The following is a 21,466-nucleotide window of genomic DNA, read 5'->3' on the forward strand; positions in this document are numbered from 1 at the left end:
CACTCTTGCATCCTAGTCAGAAGTTGAGGATTCAAACCCCACTCCAGAGACTTGAGCACAAAATCTAGGCTGACACGTCAGCACTGATGAAGTGTTGCAGTGTTGGAGAAATCATCTTTGAGGTGTTAAACCAAGGTCTCATTTGCCCTCTCGGATGAATGTTCTAGATCCCATAGCATTACTTTGTAATAGAGAAGAGGGTTCTCCCCAGTGACCTGGCCAATATTTATCACTCAATGAACATCACTAAAACAATTTATCTGGTCATTATCACATTGCTGTTGTGGGATGTTGCTGTATGCAAATTGGCTGCCCTGTTTCCAACATTACTGCAATGACTACAGTTCATAAAGTACTTCATTGGTTGTAAAGTACTTTGGGGCATCCTGAGGTTGTGAAAGATGCTATGTAAATACAAATCTTTCTTCTTACTGATCTAGTTTCTCTCGATTTCTCCCTTCCTTTGTCCTTGTGACAGTGATGCAGAGAAAGATAGTTGTTTTTATGAGGTGACTTGTTTGTGGAGTATGAATGGAATCTCTGACAGTTACTTCACATGGATTTATGATTATGATTATTTTCACTGTTGCAAAATAATATCTGTGGGGACTTTGGGGAAAGGAAAACTTCATTGATGCATAATGCATTTGTTGAGTTGCTTCCAATAAAAATATAAGGAAAAATAATCATTCTTATTTTTGCCCTTTTATGGTGCTGTAGTTTCATGACTGTTGTTCACTCTCGGGAATATTCATAAAAATGCAAAGTTATCTCCCTACAGATTAATGCACTTCATGGGCTATTTCACTCAGAAGTGCAAGGAAGTTGGTTTGCTTCTGACTGCATTTCATGGATTTTTGATGGACTGCATACTTTAATTTTGAATATAAATATCCATGAGCTGAAAAGGTGCCATTTAAAGTTTTGTAGATGTATCAATGACCATGAACTACTTACTGAAATATTATGGACGTTCATGTACTGTCACCCATGGAAATTCATTAAATTTCCTTCAGCATTCATGAATTATCTTTAATGAATTCAGCTAGGCATCACAGAACCCATAGCCACAAAGGTTATGTTTCACACTGCTGTGATACTACTACAGAAGGTTTATATTACTAACCTCACTCTGCAGCACAAGAGAAGTCACTGCCACTTTCACTATCGTATACACGATTAAAAAAAAAACACACATATGAATGCAGGAACTTTCATTTAATCAATTGTAAATACTGAAAGTAAAAGAAAAAAAGGCAGTTTAATATTTAAGGAGCAAGGTTTTATCATAATATTCTAATACAAATTGTAACACGTGACTGGGACATCATGATCCTATGGTATTCTTACCAATCGGATTAAGTAAGAATTAAGTGTAAATTCTTACGCTTAATATTACCACAGTCAGCTGCCTGACAAGTAATATTTTGCCAACAATGATAATGAAATCATTATAATAAGGGGAAGAAAAAGTTTTGTTCTATTTCCTGAGTTCTATATTTCATTCATTTATTTTGATAAACGCAACTGTTTGTATTCCTAATGCTGAAATTTTAGTGAATGTATCTTTCTTGTACAGATGTATAAATCTATTGTGGATAAAATGGTCACAAAGAAAAGAAAGCTCTGTTTTCTGCTTTAGGGACCAATTACAGCTCAAAAGTAAGCAAGGAATGGAAGAAAACCCATTGCTAATTCATACTGTAGTGCTATTTCACAGAACCAGCATGACTGAGGTTATCTAATCTGATTAGCCATTTGAACCGATTATTGATCATTCATGAATATCCATGAAAATATGCAGAAATAATGACTTGTTCACATGCAAAAATATGACTGTCAAATGACATTCTGTCAATAATTCAATCTTAATGAGAACTCAGGTGTGCCATTCATTAAATTGCACTTTTCCTTTTTGACTGTCAGTTAATGAATACCCAGAAATTTACTGCGTAACTAAGACCTTTTGTGAAGACTCTTATCATCTAATATTAACTCTTAGTGCTAGAAATTGCAATGTGTAGTGCCATTACAGAGCCCTTATACCACTTCTCTTGTGCAGCCTGTGCTGCTGGCCACTTCCTGCATGGCCTGCACAGCATTGCTGAAGGTGAAGGGGCCATGCAGGGTCCAGCGATGCCTCCCTCCAGACTCCCCTCCAGGCTACAAGGGAAAGGTGGGAGGTCCTCTTTCCCAGGGATGGGAGGAGGAGACCAGCCCACCTGACTAAGCAAGCCTGAATGGAGATAGCGGAGGAGGTCAGCAGCATGGGGTCATCCCCTCAGGACCTGGATCCAGTGCCAGAAAACAATCAATGACCTGATCCAGTCTGCCAAGGTGAGTGTTCCATACACTTCCCACCCTTTGAGCTGAGCTAGTGGCGGATCGAGAGACTGGTGGAGAAGGAGTGACCATCTCGCCATGGGTAATGGGGTTATGGAGTTAGAAATACTGCCTGAGGCATGACTGCATCTCAGTGAGAGGAGTCTGTCTCTCAATGCATTCCCCTGCACAGTCCCTTGAGGGGGCCCACATGCAGGAGGCATATGTGTGCCCCCATCATGGCCCACTGGAATATCTGCATCAGAGGTCTGGGGCTTTTCCCCACTGGCAGAATAACTTTGTTCATCATTGTGTCTGCAGAAGAAGACAGCTCACAATAGAAAGAAGCATTCCAAGGCTGGTGGTGGAGTGCCTTATCTCCATGTCCTCACCTCGATGGAGGAGGCGGCCATGGAACTGGCAGGGCAAGTAGGCAGTTATGCCATAGCTGATGGCAAGGCAGCAGCGCCTACCCAAGAGAGTGAGTCAACATCGCCTGGGGCACAAGGGTGTATCTGCTACCAAACAGCCATGCTGCGCATGTGATCACCACTGAATCAATGGAGCTGCACACTTGGGGTGGTTGGAATGGCATGATGGGCAGACTCTAACCCTTTAATGTCCCTGATTTCTCAAGCAGGTCAAGATGAACAACAAGAAAGGGGACCTGAATAGGCTGGGGGTCAGTCGGCCACCTCTAAGAAGGAGGAAGGAGCCTCAGAGGGTGCACTGGCACATTGTTACCCTAGATCCTCCACCAGCACTGATATTCTCACATTGATGGGTAGTCACATGCGTTTAGATTCAGGCACACAACCTAAAGAGCACAGCACAGGTGCGCCTGAACAGCTGACGGAGGCTGTGACAGCCAAGGTCACTGGCAGCTAGAGGACTGTGGGGGGCCAAGCCCGTGCGGGGCCCAGGCTCCAAATGCAGCCTTTACAAAGAAAAAAAAACTCCAATTCTAATCTCCTGTCTGAAAACAAATCTTAGTCTCCAATCTTCCGTTTCAGGCAACCATTCTCTGCTACCAATGTTAGAGAAAAATTCCAAGCCTGTTTGTGAAGAAGACACTGAGACTAGGATGCTTTGGTGGAGATTGGTTATTGCTTGCCACAAAGCTTACTTCTGCTCTCCAAACCACAGCCAATGCTGGCTGGCTCTTCCTTATATATACACACTTGAATATAATTAACTAATTGATACCCAACACCTGTTCATCCTATTATCTTGAACTACCAGGTATTTATCATCCATAAACAGAACTTCAAACCTTAACACCAAGTCGGGCCCCCCCCCGCCACCCCACTACCGCCCTGATGACGTAGAGGGGGCGGGCTGTCCATCCCCGGCAATGGTGTCAGTTGCCTGTACGCAGGCACTCATGCCATTTTTAAAGGGCTTCGAGCCCTACCACTCAATTTAAATATTTAAAGAAACATTTAAGGAAATGTTTTTTTTCTAATCCTCTCCCACACTCCCCAATGACAATTAAGTTAACTACTTGCCCTCTTCCCCCTCAAAGCACTTACCTTGTCCACCTGACCTCCCCCCACCTAAGTACATAAACTTTAAACTATAACCCTTCCCACCATCCCCTACATTAATGATATTACTTTGACCCCCACTCTCCCTCCCCTGCACTGAGAAACTTACCTCCACCCCCCCCCCCCCACACCAGTGTTCCGCCTCAGTTCCCTGGACATGGATCTGTAGGTGCGGGAGTGCCGGCCAGCAGCACAAAGATCACACTGGGACAGACAGCGGGAATGTAGGTCTCATTAATTCATTTATTTTAATTACTTTAAATGGAGGTCTCATCACCAAGAGGCAGGGTGCCAACATGAAGCCTCACTGCCGCTGGCAATAACAATCCGGGCCCTCACACGCGAGGTCTATGGTGGGCCTCATCTGAGGCAATCTTCGTGCCCCGTCCACCATGGATCCTGACGTGGAGAGCTCTATAAAATCCAGCCCATTGACTTTGAAAGAACCAACCACCTCCAAGTGTGAATGGGCATTTTAGGGCATGTAGAACTTTGAATTTCATTAGAAGATACCAGAAAAACCTTTGTAGAAACAAAGGGGATTGAGAGAACCATGTGACTGCCTTTTCATCTCTGAAGAAACTAGAAGTTTGGTGACACAGACAGAAGACAAGCAGAAACTGAGTAGGCAATGGCAGAAAGCTGTGTGCCTCCCTTTCTCTCTCTCTTTCTCTCTCCCCAGAAAACATCAAGTTTAAAAGTTGTCTACAACTGGGGGACCCTCCAAGCCTACAGGCTGCTACAGCCAGCAACCAGAGGAAGAGAGTCAACTAGAGATTCTGCCTTCAGGAAAGCCCTGAGCACAGCAAGCCAGCAAAAATACACTTTGACCAACCGAGAACTTCAAGAATACAGCTTCAGCCAAGGACTACTGGATCACCCACTTTACAGACTATGTTTAAGATCGATTTATTTTGGACTTTAATCAAACCACCAAATCTATTTTCCCTCCTGTAATCTATTTGTGTGTGTATGATTCTTGTGCGAATGTGTGAGTGAATGTGCAGCATATTTTTGATATTTTTAAATCGGGTTAGAGTGTTAAGTGTAATAAACTTTCTTCTTTCTTGTTTAACCTCAAGAAAACCTGTCCGATTGGTTCTTTCATAATCACAGTAAAGGAAAAAGGTAAAACACTCAGAGGTGCTAAGCACAACCACTGTTTAAAAGGAGTAAACCCCGTTGTGGACAAATAAGAGGAAGGGGCAAGAGGGGAGACTGAGACACCACCTCCTCACCTGGCCATAACACTATCCTCTCAGGATGTTCCTGATGTGGACAGTAGTTCAAAAGTTCCTCTGCCTGTGACACCAGTGCTTCCATCACCCCACCAAGAGAGATGGTCCCTGAACCTTTGCAGGTGTCCCTCAGTATGCCAGGGTCCTGCAGGTTACAGGCATCCAGAGGCAACTGCCAAGGTCATCCAAAGCCAGGGGACAGCAAGGTCAATAGCCTGCCTCATCTCAGCTGACAGCATAGGGGGAGCACCACATAGGAGCACCTGGAAAAGATTTAAGAAGACCACCTAGACGCACTCAGAGGATCACGGGTGAAGAGGCAATCAAAATGGGTAGTAGTGCATTGGTTGTGATGCAGGATAAAATAATGATGTTCACTCACTACAGGCTGAATTTTGTGCCCAGGGCAAGGCTCCTGGCGCCGGGCCAAAAAGACAGGGGGATCCCCAACTCGGCTCCCTCGAGCATCCTGGGAGTAATTCTACGACGCTGGGCCAATTAACAGTCTGGTGCCAGGATCCCTGCCCCTTTATAGACGGGGATCCTGCCTCCAAGATCTGCTGGCTAATCACAGGCCCAGCAGCTCAGTAGTATCGTCAGCACCACGAGGAGTGGTGGCCACTGCCAGTATTGCCAGACGCCTTGGACCTTGGCTTAGGGCTGGAGCCAGGACCTAAGGTAAGTGAGGCGGGGTCGCTGTGGCCAGACTGGGGGATGGGAGGGTGGGCATTCAGTGCAGTGGGAGAGGTTTCAGGGAGTTGCAGGTTTTCCCAGCAAGGGCACTCCATGGGCCACAGATTGCCAATGAAGGAGGGCCCCCTCCCCCTCCCTGAAGCTCGCAGGGAGGTCACTTTAAAAGGCCACTTAAGGGCATCAATTGACCTTTGGATGGGAAGGCCACCTTTGCCACAATGCCTATTCTGCCCCCGACAAAATTGCATTGCAATTGGAGAGGCGATGGGTTCTCACAATTCTATGGCCCACCCCACCCCCCACCGCCCCCCCACCCGCCTCCGAACCTGTCCCAGGGGACCCATAAAATGCAGCCCAATGTCTCCTTTCTGTTATTGATGACCTTTGGGAATTCATTTGAAACCTTCTTCCCAAGGGACTGGAAGCGATAGACCAAGCCCCAAGCTCACAATGCTTCGGCCTTGCCACTGTGTGAAGTGCACCTGGGTTCTGCAGTGCAGAAGGAAGGAGGCGACAACAGGGTTGCTTAAAGGTATGACTTTATTGTTTAAGATGGAAAGGGTCAGAGGAAATGTGAATGTATAAAGGCATCGTATGTTTCCCTTGTGCATTTGTCATGGCGCCTTTCCTGCTGTGCCTGGGCCCCTTCATCTGGCACTGCCTGGGCAGCATTCTCCTCCACATCCTTATCATCAGAGGAGACATCTTAGTCCACGATGTCTGCACTGGTCAAAGCCTCCACCCATCTGTAGCACCAGATTATGCAGTGCACAGCAGACCACCATGATATGGTTGACCCGTGACAAGCATTGTACCTTTCCTCAGCATCTGGGCATGGGTTCCTCACAGGTGTCAGTAGCTATGTTCTCAGTGCATGGACCTTGTCTTCAAGGATCCATCCTTGAAGGCACTTGAGGCCTTCTCTAGAGGGTAGCTTCTTCTGCATGCAGGAACTAGCTGACGTGTCCCTCTGCATCCTTCTTTAGCTTCCCGTTCCAGAGGCTGGCCCTCCTATTGTACTGTCTTGTCAGTGAGGTATTAGTTTTAAATGAGGAAAGTAGACACTGGGTCAAAGTAACAGGAGTTTATTTATAGGGGTCTTCCTACTAGGATATCTACATGAACACTGAGCAGCATGAGGTACAGACATGTGGCATCACATCCTGTGATGATGCTTAAGGCCTATATACATAATCTACCCAGAAACAGATTATGCACATGATACTACATCTCCCCCCAAGTCACTGAATTCATTCATCAGGTCTGTAACTCTGTGGGGTTTTCACGACTCTGCTAGTGTGTTCTTCCTTCACTTGTTTGGGGTATTGAGTCTTTCAGTTCTTCTTCCTCACTTTCCTGTGTGTGAGTGGAACTATCAGATGACTCATGTTCTTTGCCTTCATTGTTGTCAAGGTTATATGTTGTTGGTTGTGTCACCGGTTCATCAGCTCTTTCTGCTAGCTGATTCTCTTGATATTTCATCAATTGTTTTTTCTTCCGGAGATGCCAGGACCAAAGATCTTCTATTTCTCCTTATCCATCCTTGGTCTGTCTGGACGATGTTTGATTGAGGATATGGAGATTTTTCCATCACTTCCCCATATCGACTCTGATCTTTAATCCAAATCAACTCTCCAGGTCGTAGGTCTGTTTGGTTCTTTGCTGTGTAACTAACATCTATCAGGAGTCTCTGTTTTAGGTGACCTTTCTTTTTCTTCTCTCTCCCTCATCCTTTCCTAGTCCTCTGCACCGACACGTGGCTGAAGGGTGCTTGGGAGTGTGGGTAGATGTGTCCTCAACCTCCTAGCCATTAGTAACTCACAAGGAGCCAGCCCATTCTGGAGTAGCGTTGATTGGTAGTTTAACAGAGCTCGCTGAAAATCCTCCTTTTTCAGTAGCATTTTCATGGTTTGAACGCCTCTTTCTGCTTCCTCATTGCCCAGGGGGTACCTCGGTGAACTCGTAACATGAACAAACCTATACTTTTCTGCGAACTGCTGGCAGGCCTCATTCATGAATTGTGGACCATTACCAGAAATCACGAGGTCTGGAATGCCATGTGTGGCGAAAGTCTCTTTTAGTGACTTTATTATGCCTTCAGAACTCTGGCCATGTAATGATTTGTCTTCAACCCATCTAGAGTAATAATCAACGACAATGAGGAAAAGGCTTGGCCATGTGAGCCGCATGGACGATGGCAGGATCCCCAAAGACACGTTGTACAGCAAGCTCGCCATTGGTATCAGACCCACCGGCCGTCCATGTCTCCGCTTTAAAGACGTCTGCAAATGCGACATGAAATCCTGTGACATTGATCACAAGTCGTGGGAGTCAGTTGCCAGCGTTCGCCAGAGCTGGCGGGCAGCCATAAAGATGGGGCTAAAATGTGGTGAGTCGAAGAGACTTAGCAGTTGGCAGGAAAAAAGACAGAGGCGCAAGGGGAGAGCCAACTGTGCAACAGCCCCGACAAACAAATTTCTCTGCAGCACCCGTGGAATAGCCTGTCACTCTAGAATTGGCCTTTATAGCCACTCCAGGCGCTGCTTCACAAACCACTGACCACCTCCAGGTGCATATCCATTGTCTCTTGAGATAAGGAGGCCAAAGAAAGAAGAAAAGAAAGGAAAGAATGAGGAAAATCTTCCCTTTATGTTCAAACAGGTCCATTCATAGGCACTCCCAAAGCCTGGGCGGAAACGAAGACGACATCAGTGGCTCTCTGGAGTCCTGTCTGGTAGTAGCACATGTAATACAATTGGAGATCATGTCTTTAATCTCTTTGGAAACCCCCAGCCACCATACCAAGTTCCTAGCTCTTGCTTGACACTTAGTGATTCCTAAGTGCCCTTGGTGTAGTTTCTGTAGGATGCCTAACCTTAAAGCCCTAGGAATAACTAGTCTTTTGTTGTAGACTAGTAAGTCGCCAACAGTAGTAAGAGGGCTTTGTTGCTCATAATACTTTCTCAGGATTGGGTTATTTAGCGTATATTCTGGCCAACCTTCTTGGCACAACTGTCTTACTTTTTGCAGACTTCGTCCTCTTTCTGTAGATTTCTAATTTGGCGTAACCTTTGAGCAGTTGCTGGCAAATCTTCAGTTATAGCTAAAGCAAAGACTTTCACTTCCTCCAAGAATTAGACATCTCCCAGTTCAGGTAGATCATTTGATGCTCTCGATAATGCACCAGCTGTCACCTGATGCTTCCCTGGGACATATTCAGTGAGACGTCTCACATCCCACCCCACCCACGATTGAATGGGCCCCGTGCCTCTATTATGCAAAGTGATCTCCAGCTGCGTGATCGCAGTGGTCTGACCACCCACGTGACAAGCGGGAATGGCGCCCACATCCGGGTCCACCCCCAGGACCTGCAGCAAGCTCACTAAATTCAGCCCTCTAAGTGCATTGTTAAGAATTCCTTAATAATAGATTCCAACACTTTCCCAATGTTAGGCTAACTAGGCAGTAGTTCCTGTTTTCTCTCACCCTCCTTCCTTGAATCGTGGTGTTACATTTGCGAACTTCCAAACTGCTGGGCCTATTCCAGAATCCAGGGAATTTTAGAAAACCATAACTAGCGCATTCACTATCTCTGCAGCTATCTCTTTTAGAATCCTGGGATGTAGGCTCTCAGGTTCTGAGAATTTGTTGGATTTTAATTCCTTAAGTTTCTCTAATACTTTTTCTCTACTGATATTAATTACCTTCATTCCTCACTCTTTTTAGCCCCTAGGTTACCCTCTATTTCTGGTATGCAACTTGTGAAGACAGACACAAATGAGAAGTAATGTTTGGATGTATTCACACACCTTGACCACCAGTGTGAGATCATTGTACTTTTTCCAGCACTGTTACCATGTACTTGGTGCTAGACTCCAGGCATTGATCTCCCTGGTCACCCGCTCACATTCCCACATCAGGCTCATGCATGAGAGATTCCTACCCCCTGGGAAAACATAGCCTCCCTCCTGGACTCCACCTCAATCAGTAGAGCCTCCAAGGTAGTATTGCTAAACCTGGGAGAATGCTCCCTTGGGTATTGTGCCTTTATGCTTCCTGTAATCTTCCCATTTCATTTTTAAAAAATTATTTCATGGGATGTGGGCGGCGCTGCCCAGGCCAGCATTTATTGCCCATCCCTAATTGCCCTTGAGAAGGTGGTGGTGAGCTGCCTTCTTGAACCACTGCAGTCCATGTGGGGTAGGTACACCCACCGTGCTGTTAGGAAGGGAGTTCCAGGATTTTGACCCAGTGACAGTGAAGGAACGGCGATATATTTCCAAGTCAGGATAGTGTGTGACCTGGAGGGGAACTTGCAGGTAGTGGTGCTCCCATGCATTTGCTGCCCTTGTCCTTCTAGTTGGTAGAGGTCGCGGGTTTGGAACGTGTTGTCTGAGTAGCCTTGGTGTGTTGCTACAGTGCATCTTGTAGATGGTACACACTGCTGCCACTGTGCATCGGTGGTGGAGGGAGTGAATGTTTGTGGATGGGGTGCCAATCAAGTGGGCTGCTTTGTCCTGGATGGTGTCGAGCTTCTTGTGTGTTATCGGAGCTGCACCCATCCAGGCAAGTGGAGAGTTTTCCATCACACTCCTGACTTGTGCCTTGTAGATGGTGGACAGGCTTTGGGGAGTCAGGAGATGAGTTACTCGCCGCAGGATTCCTAGCCTCTGACCTGCTCTTGTAGCCACAGTATTTATATGGCTGCTCCAGTTCAATTTCTGGTCAATGGTAGTCCCTATGATGTTGATAGTGGGGGATTCAGCGATGGTAATGTCAAGGGGAGATGGTTAGATTCTCTTAATGGAGATGGTCATTTCCTGGCACTTGAGTGGCGCGAATGTCACTTGCCACTTATCAGCCCAAGCCTGGATGTTGTCCAGGTATTGCTGCATTTCTATATAGACTGCTTCAGTATCTGAGGAGTCGCGAATGGTGCTGACCATTGTGCAATCATCAGCGAACATCCCCATTTCTGACCTTATGATTGAAGGAAGGTCATTGATGAAGCAGCTCAAGATGGTTGGGCCTAGGACACTACCCTGAGTAACTCCTGCAGTGATGTCCTGGAGCTCAGATGATTGACCTCCAACAACCACAACCACCTTCCTTTGCGCTAGGTATGACTACAACCAGCGGAGGGTTTTCCCCTTGATTCCCATTGACTTCAGTTTTGTTAGGGCTCCTTGATGCCATACACAGTCAAATGCCACCTTGATGTCAAGGGCAGTCACTCTCACCTCACCTTTTGGGTTCAGCTGTTTTGTCATGTTTGAACCAAGGTTGTAATGAGGTCAGGAGCTGAGTGGCCCTGGCGGAACCCAAAATGAGCATCACTGAGCAGGTTATTGTTAAGCAAGTGCTACTTGATGGTACTGTTGATGACACCTTCCATCACTTTACTGGTGATTGAGAGTAGGCTGATGGGGTGGTAATTGTCTGGGTTGGACTTGACCTGCCTTTTGTGTACAGGACATACCTGGGCAATTTTCCATATTGCCGGGTAGATGCCAGTGTTGTAGCTGTACTGGAACAGCTTGGCTAGGGGCGTGGCAAGTTCTGGAGCACAGGTCTTCAGTACTATTGCCGAAATATTGTCAGGGCCCATAGCTTTTGAAGTATCCAGTGCCTTCAGTCGTTTCTTGCTATCACGTGGAGTGAATCGAATTGGCTGAAGTCTGGCATCAGTGATTCTAGGGACATCAGGAGGAGGCCGAGATGGATCATCAACTCAGCACTTCTGGCTGAAGATTGTTTCATATGTTTCTGCCTTATCTTTCGCACCGATGTACTGGGCTCCCCCATCATTGCGGATGGGGATATTTGTGGAGCCACCTCCTCCCATTAGTTGTTTAATTGTCCACCACCATTCACAGTTGGATGTGGCAGGACTGCAGAACTTAGATCTGCTCTGTTGGTTATGGGATCGCTTAGCTCTGTTTATCGCATGCTGCTTATGCAGTTTGGCACGCAGATAGTCCTGTCTTGTAGCTTCACCAGGTTGACACCTCATTTTGAGGTATTCCTGGTGCTGCTTCTGGCATGCCCTCATGCACTCTTCATTGAACCAAGGTTGGTCTCCTGGCTTAATGGTAATGGTAGAGTGGGGGATATGCCAGGCCATGAGATTACAGATTGTGGTTGAGTACAATTCTGCTGCTGTTGATGGCCCACAGCACCTCATGGATGCCCAGTTTTGCATTGCTCGATCTGTTCAAAATCTATTCCATTTAGCACAGTGATAGTACCACACAACACAATGGATGGTATCTTCAATGTGAAGGCGGGACCTCGTCTCCACAAGGACTGAGCGGTGGTCACTTCTACCAATACTGTCATGGACAGATGCATCTGCAGCAGGCAGATTGGTGAGGATGAGGTCCAGTATGTTTTTTTTGAACAGCAGCCTTCACTTCAGCACTGCAGCTTCCCTTTAAAAGGGAGTCTGCCTTTAAGAAAGGAAGGCCAGCTGGACCATATGGCTTGTAAACAATGCTGCCTGCCCTTCTCCCCACTTCCCTGCAGAGCACAGAGCTGCAGACAGTATTTGGGAGAGGTCAGCTGTACCAGAGCCATTCAGCCCAATATTACAATCATTGAGAGGATGTGGGTACACCAAAATTGCATGGTGTTCACTTCAATAAGAATTAGCGCAGTCAGGTTACAGATCACAACCCCTGTGCCCAAAAAATGGGACGATCTGATTTCTAGCCCATAATCTTTTCCTGACATGAAATCTCAGCATAAAAAGTTATTCTTTTATTTTATTTTATATCATTCATTGAACAGGTAAGTCTACATGAAGCTTTTTAGGTGACAGATACAGTGAACAGTTCTTTTGTGTTGTTTTATAAATTATTTGAAGCTTTTTTATTGCTGTAAAATTATCCAATTCACTTCACATTTCCTCCTTTATAAGAGAGATGTTAAACCAAGGACAAGTCTGTCCGTTCAGCTGCAAGTTAAAGTTCTCTTGGCACTGTTTGAAGAAAAACCCACATCCTGTCCAAAATTTCTCCTACAATCCTTATTGGTACAATCTAAACAAATTAAATGTTTTTTCATCTGATTTTCCATTTCTGAGACCTTGCTTTGTGCAAAATGGCAGCCGTATTTTGTACAAAACAAAAGTGCCTACACTTCAAAAGTAATTCATTGGATGCCTGTGGATATTGTCATGCAGACCCCCACCTGCCAAGAATGAGACATTAATTTCTCCACATGGACACTAAATTTCAAATTGTTGCTGGGAACAAGAGCAGGCCTGTTACAAGGAATTGCCAGGGCCCTGGCCGGAAAGTAATTTTTGCATATTAGCAGACAGTGTTGGAACAAAGGAGCTATCCCCTGCTCCCAATACACAGAACAGACCTGGTCAAACTCATCGGCCACGTGACCACCCCGCTGGCCAACTTGGGGAGTTGTAAATTGGAGAGACGATGTTTGAATTGGCAGAAAACTCTTGCCTCCTGGATTGAAAAGAGTCTCTCCTCTCTGCTCCCATCTCTTTCTCACCAGCTTCAGAATCCATTGAAGAGAGAAAAGTCTCCTACAGTGAACAAGGTTTAAGAAGAATACTGGGCCCCAACGAAAAGCAAGATCTACTTACAAGCAAGGACTATACAGTGAGCTCGAAGACCCGTAACCAAAAACGCCTCAAACATTTCCACTTATTTTTTTTCTTCTGCTCTTTTCTGTCCCAATATGCATGTACGTATCACATATGCATGCTAGCATGGGGTACGGCGTGTATCCGTAGGTGTTAACCAAATTAGAGTTTTTAGTGTAAGTTTTAATAAATTTCTCCTTTCTTCTTTAATCCTAAGAAAGCCTGTTTGTGCTCATTTCTTTGCTTTATAATTGGAAAGCGGTGAACAAGGATTCACCAAGGGGGAGTTCAAAACACAGTGCGCTTAAAATAAAACCCTGTTACAGTAAGACCAGGTGAAGGCTGGACACCTTTCTCACCTGGTCATACCAATATAAATGTACATATTTCTTTCTTCGTAATTACTTTTTGATGACCAGCTTCTTTGGGTTAACGTTAGTCAATGAATACAAAAGAAAAGTAAGTCACAGTCCTGTGATGCTCAATGAGGCACCAATTCTTATTTTATAGTAGTAATGCATACTATGGTACTTCTGCTGCTCAGCATTTGAAACTATTCAATGAGAATATTACATTATATTTTCTTTATTAGTGTTCATGCCAAAATATACTGCCTACTTCCTGAAATTTTCAGTTGCCTAGATCAAAAGGAGCTGCATCTCAAGCCAAGATACAGACAAAATAGCGCCAGTGCGATGAGGCTCCATAGCACCAGCAAAAAGCCATTGGGAACGAGCAGGGTTGTTAATTATTCTGGAGGCACTCATGATGCCTTCATTATAGGGTAAGCCATGGTACTCGCAGTATTTGAAGACTCACATAATCTGGATAGATGGCTGCTAGGAGAGTAAGGGTCTGTTCTGTGGCCATAACTAATGATCCCAGCAAAAATGTCTCAAACAATGGGAATACAATAAGGTTTATGCCTCAACCATAATTGTAGAACACACCAATGGGATGCTAAACAATCATTCCAATATTTGGACCACTTAGGCTTCCATGGCCTACAGTGTGCTGCATAACCTTTCATTACAAAAATGAGTAAGCATGCAACAGGTTGAAGAGCAGGACCATGGTGGAGCAGTAACTGGGAACGAGAATGAGGATAAGGGGGAGGAAATGGAGGAAACAAAGGTGCAGCCAGATGATTGGTGAGGCAATTATACATTTCCATTTGCTGTAGATTAATTGCCTTCTTGCATCATCCTACCATCAGTTCACGCTTTAACATATCTTTAAATAAAAACTGCTGCCACAAATTAAATGCTGAAAGTTTCTTACTTTACAAATGGAGATCCTCCAATGGTTACCACCATGCTTCTCCTATTGTCTAACCTAATGGCATGGGTAACAGCTTCCTGAGTATGAACAGGAAGTATGTTGACAGGCTGCTGTGGGCCATGGTTTGTGAGAAATTGTGGCAATAAAATGTGACTTCATTGCTGGTGCAAAATGGCCAATAGTGAATCAACAGCCCATTTCAAACCTCACCCAATATTGTTTTTGATTAACCTCAGGGAAACTAATATAAGATGTAAAATGAGCTACTGATTCATTATAACCAGCTTTGAGTTATTTCAGAAGTTGAATTTCTACCAGACCCCACCACCCCCCCAGCCCGGCCCCACCCCCCCAGGTCCCTCTGTCAAGATTACTTTCAAGTTGACTTGTGCTCTTTGGTCCACTGCACTTGTGCAGATAATTCATGCTTTGTTCCTGCAATGTCAGAGATGCACCATTGCTCATTCTCTGACATCCTCACAGGGTATTTAGTGCACAATCAGCACATGCCATGAAAACATGTTGCTCATTAAACAACTCCATTTTGAAGACAGGCTCAGTAGGGTAGCCATCTCTTGACTGATCCCCATACCTGGGACAGCACTTTTCTGTTCCTTGACTCTACCACCAACCTGCTCCTCTCTCATTATGAGAGCTTAACCTGGTCCTCCCTCATCAAATTGTCGGTCTCAATATCCCACGTTGTTAAGTGCTGTGATGTCGCCAGTGTGGATAGAGTTTACAACCCTCCAGGATTGTCATGGAACCTCCAGGAGTTAAGGATTAATCTCTTGACAATTCTGCAAGCAACCTGGGAGAAAAATCATAGGGGCATCAAACAATAATACCCTGGATTTTCTGGTCATTGGCAAATGAATGGTGCTTGTTGTTAATTACACTAAAGCTGTTCACAGACCTTTCATGGACTTTTGAGCAGTAATTAGAGATCTTTTTCAGTGTTACGCTTTCTATAGGGGCTCCGTAGCATGTGTGAACAGGGCAAGCAACAGTGTATCTCTTCAACCAATCAGACTGAAGAAGTAAGACATGCAGAGTCTAAACCAGGAAGTGTGAGTTAGAATATTTAATTCAACGTAAAATCATGTACAAAAAAACAAAATAAAGTGAGGGAAAGAAAGATGGGATTAAGAAAGAGAGAGAGATAAAAGAGACAGAATGAAAAAAGTAAAACACATTTATTTTTAAAATCTCCCACAACAATTGAAATCCAAAGGAACGAGACTCCGGACATATAAATATTAATTTTCAGTGTCAGAGAGGTTGTATGGCAGTATTTAAGATTTATCACATAATTAAATATTTTCTTACACCTGAAAGCACAAACCCTAACTTTTTCTAGTGTGTTTATTAGGTAACTAGTGAGTACATACAGCAACATCACACCCTACATGTGCTTTAATGCCAAGTCTCTCGAAGTGGTTCCAATGTAACGAAGCATGTGGAGGAGCAGGGCTAATCAGACAGCAACTTCCTGATTTCCACTTTTGTCTCAGCATGTGCGGATGCCAGATGTTGCTGTCTGACTTACTCCATAATAACAATGAATGCTGATAGCTTCACTGTTATTCTTAATGCAAAATCCGAGCCTTTGTGTATTTTTTTTCATTTTCTTTGAACACTTCCATTGTTCATCATAAAAATATTAGAGATGGGGAAAAAGGCTGTTTGACTGGGCTGGGTGGAGCAGTTGGAGGCGGGAGGTCATGTGATGAAACCTCTGGGAATACAGAGTTGGCAACCCTGGTGCCTGGTGGAATGTGTGATGCAACTTGCCGGGAAGCGCTCAGTTCCTGGCTAACATGAAGTGCCTAGGACCAACTTCTCAAAGGGAAGGCAACTGTTTCACATTTGGATGCTTTCTGCTAATGAATGTCTGATCTCAGTCTTTGTGAGTTGCCCTCCCTTGGCGCACACACAAGACATGCACTTGTTAAAACTTGGAAAAGCAAGCAGACAGCCATGTGTATCAAGTACAGACTATCATGTGCTCCAATGCAGCATGCATATCAGTTCTAGTCAGAGTATTGATTCACTGTATAGATTTTATCATTTATCACAGTGCAAGTTACTTTGGTGTCCCACAAGAAGTCTTCCTTATGGTTTCTCCACAATGGAAGGGTGGTGAAAAAGATTACCTAATTTCTTGCGGTGCAGACAGGTCATGAATTTAGTTCAGCCTATGTGAACTGCAGGCTGTAATTACAATAATATTTGGAATGATGGATGCACTTTCTTTGTCTTTGTTCCAAATATCTCTAAGCAACTGCAGTCATTTTTGCCAGGTTCACACTTACAGCTATCTCCATTTAAACAGCTTGAGTGTGACCTTTTACTTCAACAATGACCACCTTCATTTTCTGCAGGCTCAAAACCACCTCAGTAAAAAGGAGATTTTCCCTATATTTCTGTTTTTAACATTTTTACTGGCAGGCACCATTTCTACCTGTCGCTCCTCACTTTCCTTCACAAGCTGAACATTTCGGGTTGCCATTTGCAGCACCCCAGATGTTAATCTGACTGAGTTGAGCTTGATCAGTGATGACCAAAAATAGATCCTGGGACTGGTTTGTACAGCTCAGTATCACATTCATTTTAAGGGGTGGGCAGAGCATTTTCAGAATTGCACATTTTGCCAATGGCTGCTGTCAAAATCATTGTTTATAAACTAACGTAATTCAGTTTAACTAACTTCAAATTTAAGTTCCGTACAAGTTGGCTCATTAAAAATGTCCCCACACACAAGGTGTAATTATTTTACTTATTGAAATCATGTATCATAGCCTTTCATCAAATGTAATGTGCTTTTCAGATTTTGATAATTGCATATTAAGGGCATTTGCATTTAAATTAAGTCAGAAATGTAATGTAATTAAAATGCTAAATAATGTTTGATCGAGCTTCTTTTCTTAAAGAGCTAGAACACGGATGCTTCCTGTCCTTTACCACAATGCAGACACTTAACTAACACTTCTAGATTTGGTGAAATTCATCTCTTTGGCCTTCAAAACAAGCTGTGAATATGGTTGGCTTATTTTGTCATGCCCTCTCATTATTTCAACTGTGAACATGAAGGAGTGCTTGTAGGATTGGGCTAGGTTGGACAAAAAAAACCATGGCATAGCATCTACTATCGACAAAGTGGTGAGAGAAGTAGGTACAGGACTTCTAACTATATATATACATATATCTATGTATATAGTTGTGGTAAGAGTGTATCTGTAGTATACTTAAACTCATGAAAATATCCAGAACCAGTCCAATCCATGGACACTCTGCAAACATCCTCCCTAGGTGAAGGTGGCTCAAAGCATATATTTCATACCTACTGATTTTAAATTTGTTACTATTTGAGGAATGTGACATTTTTCCAATCAGAAAATGTGATGCAGAACTGTGTTACACAGGAACTCTGACATGATGAACAGAACCATTATTATTATTTAATTGGCATATATCCCTTACATTTTTTCACGGTGATTCAGATTATGCTGATTGTGTGGAGGTGGCTTGTTGCAGAAATAAGAGAAAGGTGGACCTGGCAGAGAACACATTTGGAAAAGAATTTTCAAAGAGAATGACAGTAAAGCAAGTTTCGTTATTATTATTTTCGAGAAAATATGGGTCAAATAACAATGGCTCTCCCATCACGTCTGAAAGAAGTTCTGTGTAAGGGCTGCAAATTAAACTGGAATCCAGGTATGTTGAGTCCTGACCTTTCTTGGCAGTTGACAGTCCGGCTGGGGTAGGGACTCCCAGGCTGACAGTTATTGTGTCCCCATCTCAGTCCTCATACCAGGAGGGCAGAGAAAATGCTACAAGGATGTTCTTAAAGCCTCCCTGGAAAAAAATGTGACATCTCCACTGATCTGTGGGAATCTCTTGCCTGAGACTACTCAAAATAGAGAATAAGCATCCGTGAAGGTGCCAGACAGTTCGAACAATGTCAACATGCCCAGGCAGTAACCAAGTATAAACAGTGTAAGGAGCAATCAGAAATTTGACCATCCCATCCACTCACCTCATCAAACATCATCTGCCCCACCTGTAGCAGAGTGTGTAGATCCAGAATTGGACTATTCAGTCACCTAAGGACCCACAACCCTGGAGTGGAAGAAAGTCATCCCCATTCCTGAGGGACTGCCGAAGAAGAAGATCCCAGTCAAGCATCAGAGGGCTGATGCACATTGCAAGAGCTGATATACCCACAGATTCCATTTCGTTCCTCAACATTGGTTTCCCTTTTGCTTGTTTTCAGCCTGCCAGTTTTTTTCCCTCATCAAAGGATAAATAAAAATAAAATATATACTTTCAGCTTTTCCAAAGACTTGACAATTCCACCCCCTTTATGCAGTCACTTTTTAGTGGACACATTTCCTTAAATTTCCAACTATTTACACAACCACCATCACTGCTTTCACTATTTAACTGGGCTGACCTCAGGGAAAGTGAGGCCAGTGTTCAGTCCCACTGCCACTGTGACAGGACCACAGAATTGCCCCCAAGTTGATTTTGAATTGTAGCTGCACTTTTTTAAAAAAAGAAACAGAAATCATCAAGTTTCTTGTTTTTGGGGAACTTGCGGTGTGGGAAAATTTGGTTATTTTGTAAGCCCCTTTAGAAAACATCAGCTGTCTGTTCGAAAATGCATAAAGGCAAGAAGTTTTTGCACTCTATGAAATACTTCCTTTAAATTAGACATTTTCTATGGCTGATGCTGATACTGCATAAAAACATTGAATAAGTCCTGGTTTAATAACACTATAGATGGAAGAGACTTGGAATATATACTTATAATTAATTTTTATGATCAGTAAGAGTGATGTTACTAGCTGCCAGAGTACATGCAGCAGACAGCTGTCTGGAATGAATACTCAAGTGGAATTCTTACTATTTCCCTGATAACTCACGTCATTTTGTGCAACTGGTTCAGACCTTTTCATTTTTAATATTTTGGTACAGGTTTTAAATTTCAATATTAAGTAATTATTTTCAGTAATTTTAGTTGCCTCTTTTATGTATTTCAGGAATTACAAAATAACAAAGGGTAAAATACTTGATCATAGCTCTAGTATTACTACCGCTGAGACTATTGCATTTCACTTCTTGACAGAACTGCAGGACATTAAAGATAATCACAAGAGACCTTTTTTTTGTCAGCCAGATGTCTGATCTGCACACAAAAAAAATCCATAACGGTGCCTAAGAGTTCCAATCCCACGAACATAGAGACCCACATAAGTAGAGATTCTGTTTGCCTGATATAAAATGCTCAGACTATTGCCCGACGGACATGCTGCACATACCTAAGCATAGAAAGCTTAGCTGCAGACTGGCAACAGCCAAGGCGAGCAGATCTTCCTTCCTCCCCTCAAAGTGCACACAGAGATACTGCTAGAGTTCAATTCTCTTTAAAATCCCTGGCAACTTACATCGAGTAAGCCTCCCAGTTCACGTTCAGTGAACCTCGGCTTATGCTTTAAAGCATCAGCTTGTAAGATTAACTGGAGATAAACGAGGGGAATCTTAGCCCCCAACGACAGATTTGCCACATCTATCAGGCTGGTTGCAAACCTTTTGGACGTGATATTAGGAAGCTCATTTTATCTACATGCTTTATATAGAAAGGGTGACTCCATAAATAACAGAGAAAATGTTTCTATAAAAATGCAACGACCCAGCAGAACTCAAATGCTAAACTTGTTGCTGCTAGGTATTTTAGTTTTACCATCACTTTTGTTTTCTACAGCTGGGAATACACTTGCCACGCACCCACTATCATAGATGATGGGATAACAATGTCATACAGGCATAGTACACAACAATTGCAAATTAGAGTAACCTGCGCATTATTCTTAAAGTTATGGCATTGCACAGCTCAAGTAGTAGCACCTTGAAGTGGGACAACCCTTGCCTGGGAAGAATCACAGTTTTGTGCCTGCAGTCACTGTGTTACCAGGCTTCTAAAAGCAAGCTTTATGAGTCAAGAAGATGAGGCATTTGCTGTTTGCCTTTCAAGGTCACTTCATTCATTCTTTATGTCGTTGACACTGGGATGGAATCTATAGAGCCCTCGACGTCAGGATCTGTGGCAAGGGAGGCCTGAAGATGGTCTCGGATAAGGCCCGGCCCGATATTGCCGTCAGCGGTGAGGCCTCATGGCGCCGCCGCCCCCCTCCCCCCCACCGCTCGACGATGGAACCACAATTTAAATCTTTAAATAAATTGAATTACCTGCATTAATGACTCTCCTGTCGCTTCCTGAAATCCCGCTGTGATCTTCACCCCGGTGGCTGGCACTGCGTGCCTTCGGATCCCTGTCCGTGGAAACAAGGTGCAACGCTGGCGGGGAGGGGGGAGGAGGTAATTTTCTCAGTGCAGGGGTGGAGGGGGGACAGTGTCAAATTAACGTCACGGGTGTAGGAGATGGTGGGAAGGGTTATAGTTTAAAGTTTGTGCAGTTGTTGGGGGGAAAGGTCAGATGGTAAAGGTAAGTGTTTGGGGGTGGGGGGAAAGGGCTAATAATTAATTTAATTGTTGCTGGGGAGGTGGGAGAGGGGCAAAAGGGAGGTATTGATTTTTTAATGCCATTTAACTTTAAATATTTAAATTTGCTGGTAATGCTAACAGCCCTTTAAAAATGACATCAGCGCCTGCGCACAGGGAGTTGACGTCATTGCTGGGGACGGACAGCCTGCCCCCTCCACATGATCAGGGATAGGGAGGCACTTGGAATTGCGGCGGCTCTCTGGTGTGCG

Source organism: Heterodontus francisci, chromosome 6 (genome assembly GCF_036365525.1).
Source record: "Heterodontus francisci isolate sHetFra1 chromosome 6, sHetFra1.hap1, whole genome shotgun sequence".
In the NCBI taxonomy this organism is placed as follows: Eukaryota; Metazoa; Chordata; class Chondrichthyes; order Heterodontiformes; family Heterodontidae; genus Heterodontus; species Heterodontus francisci.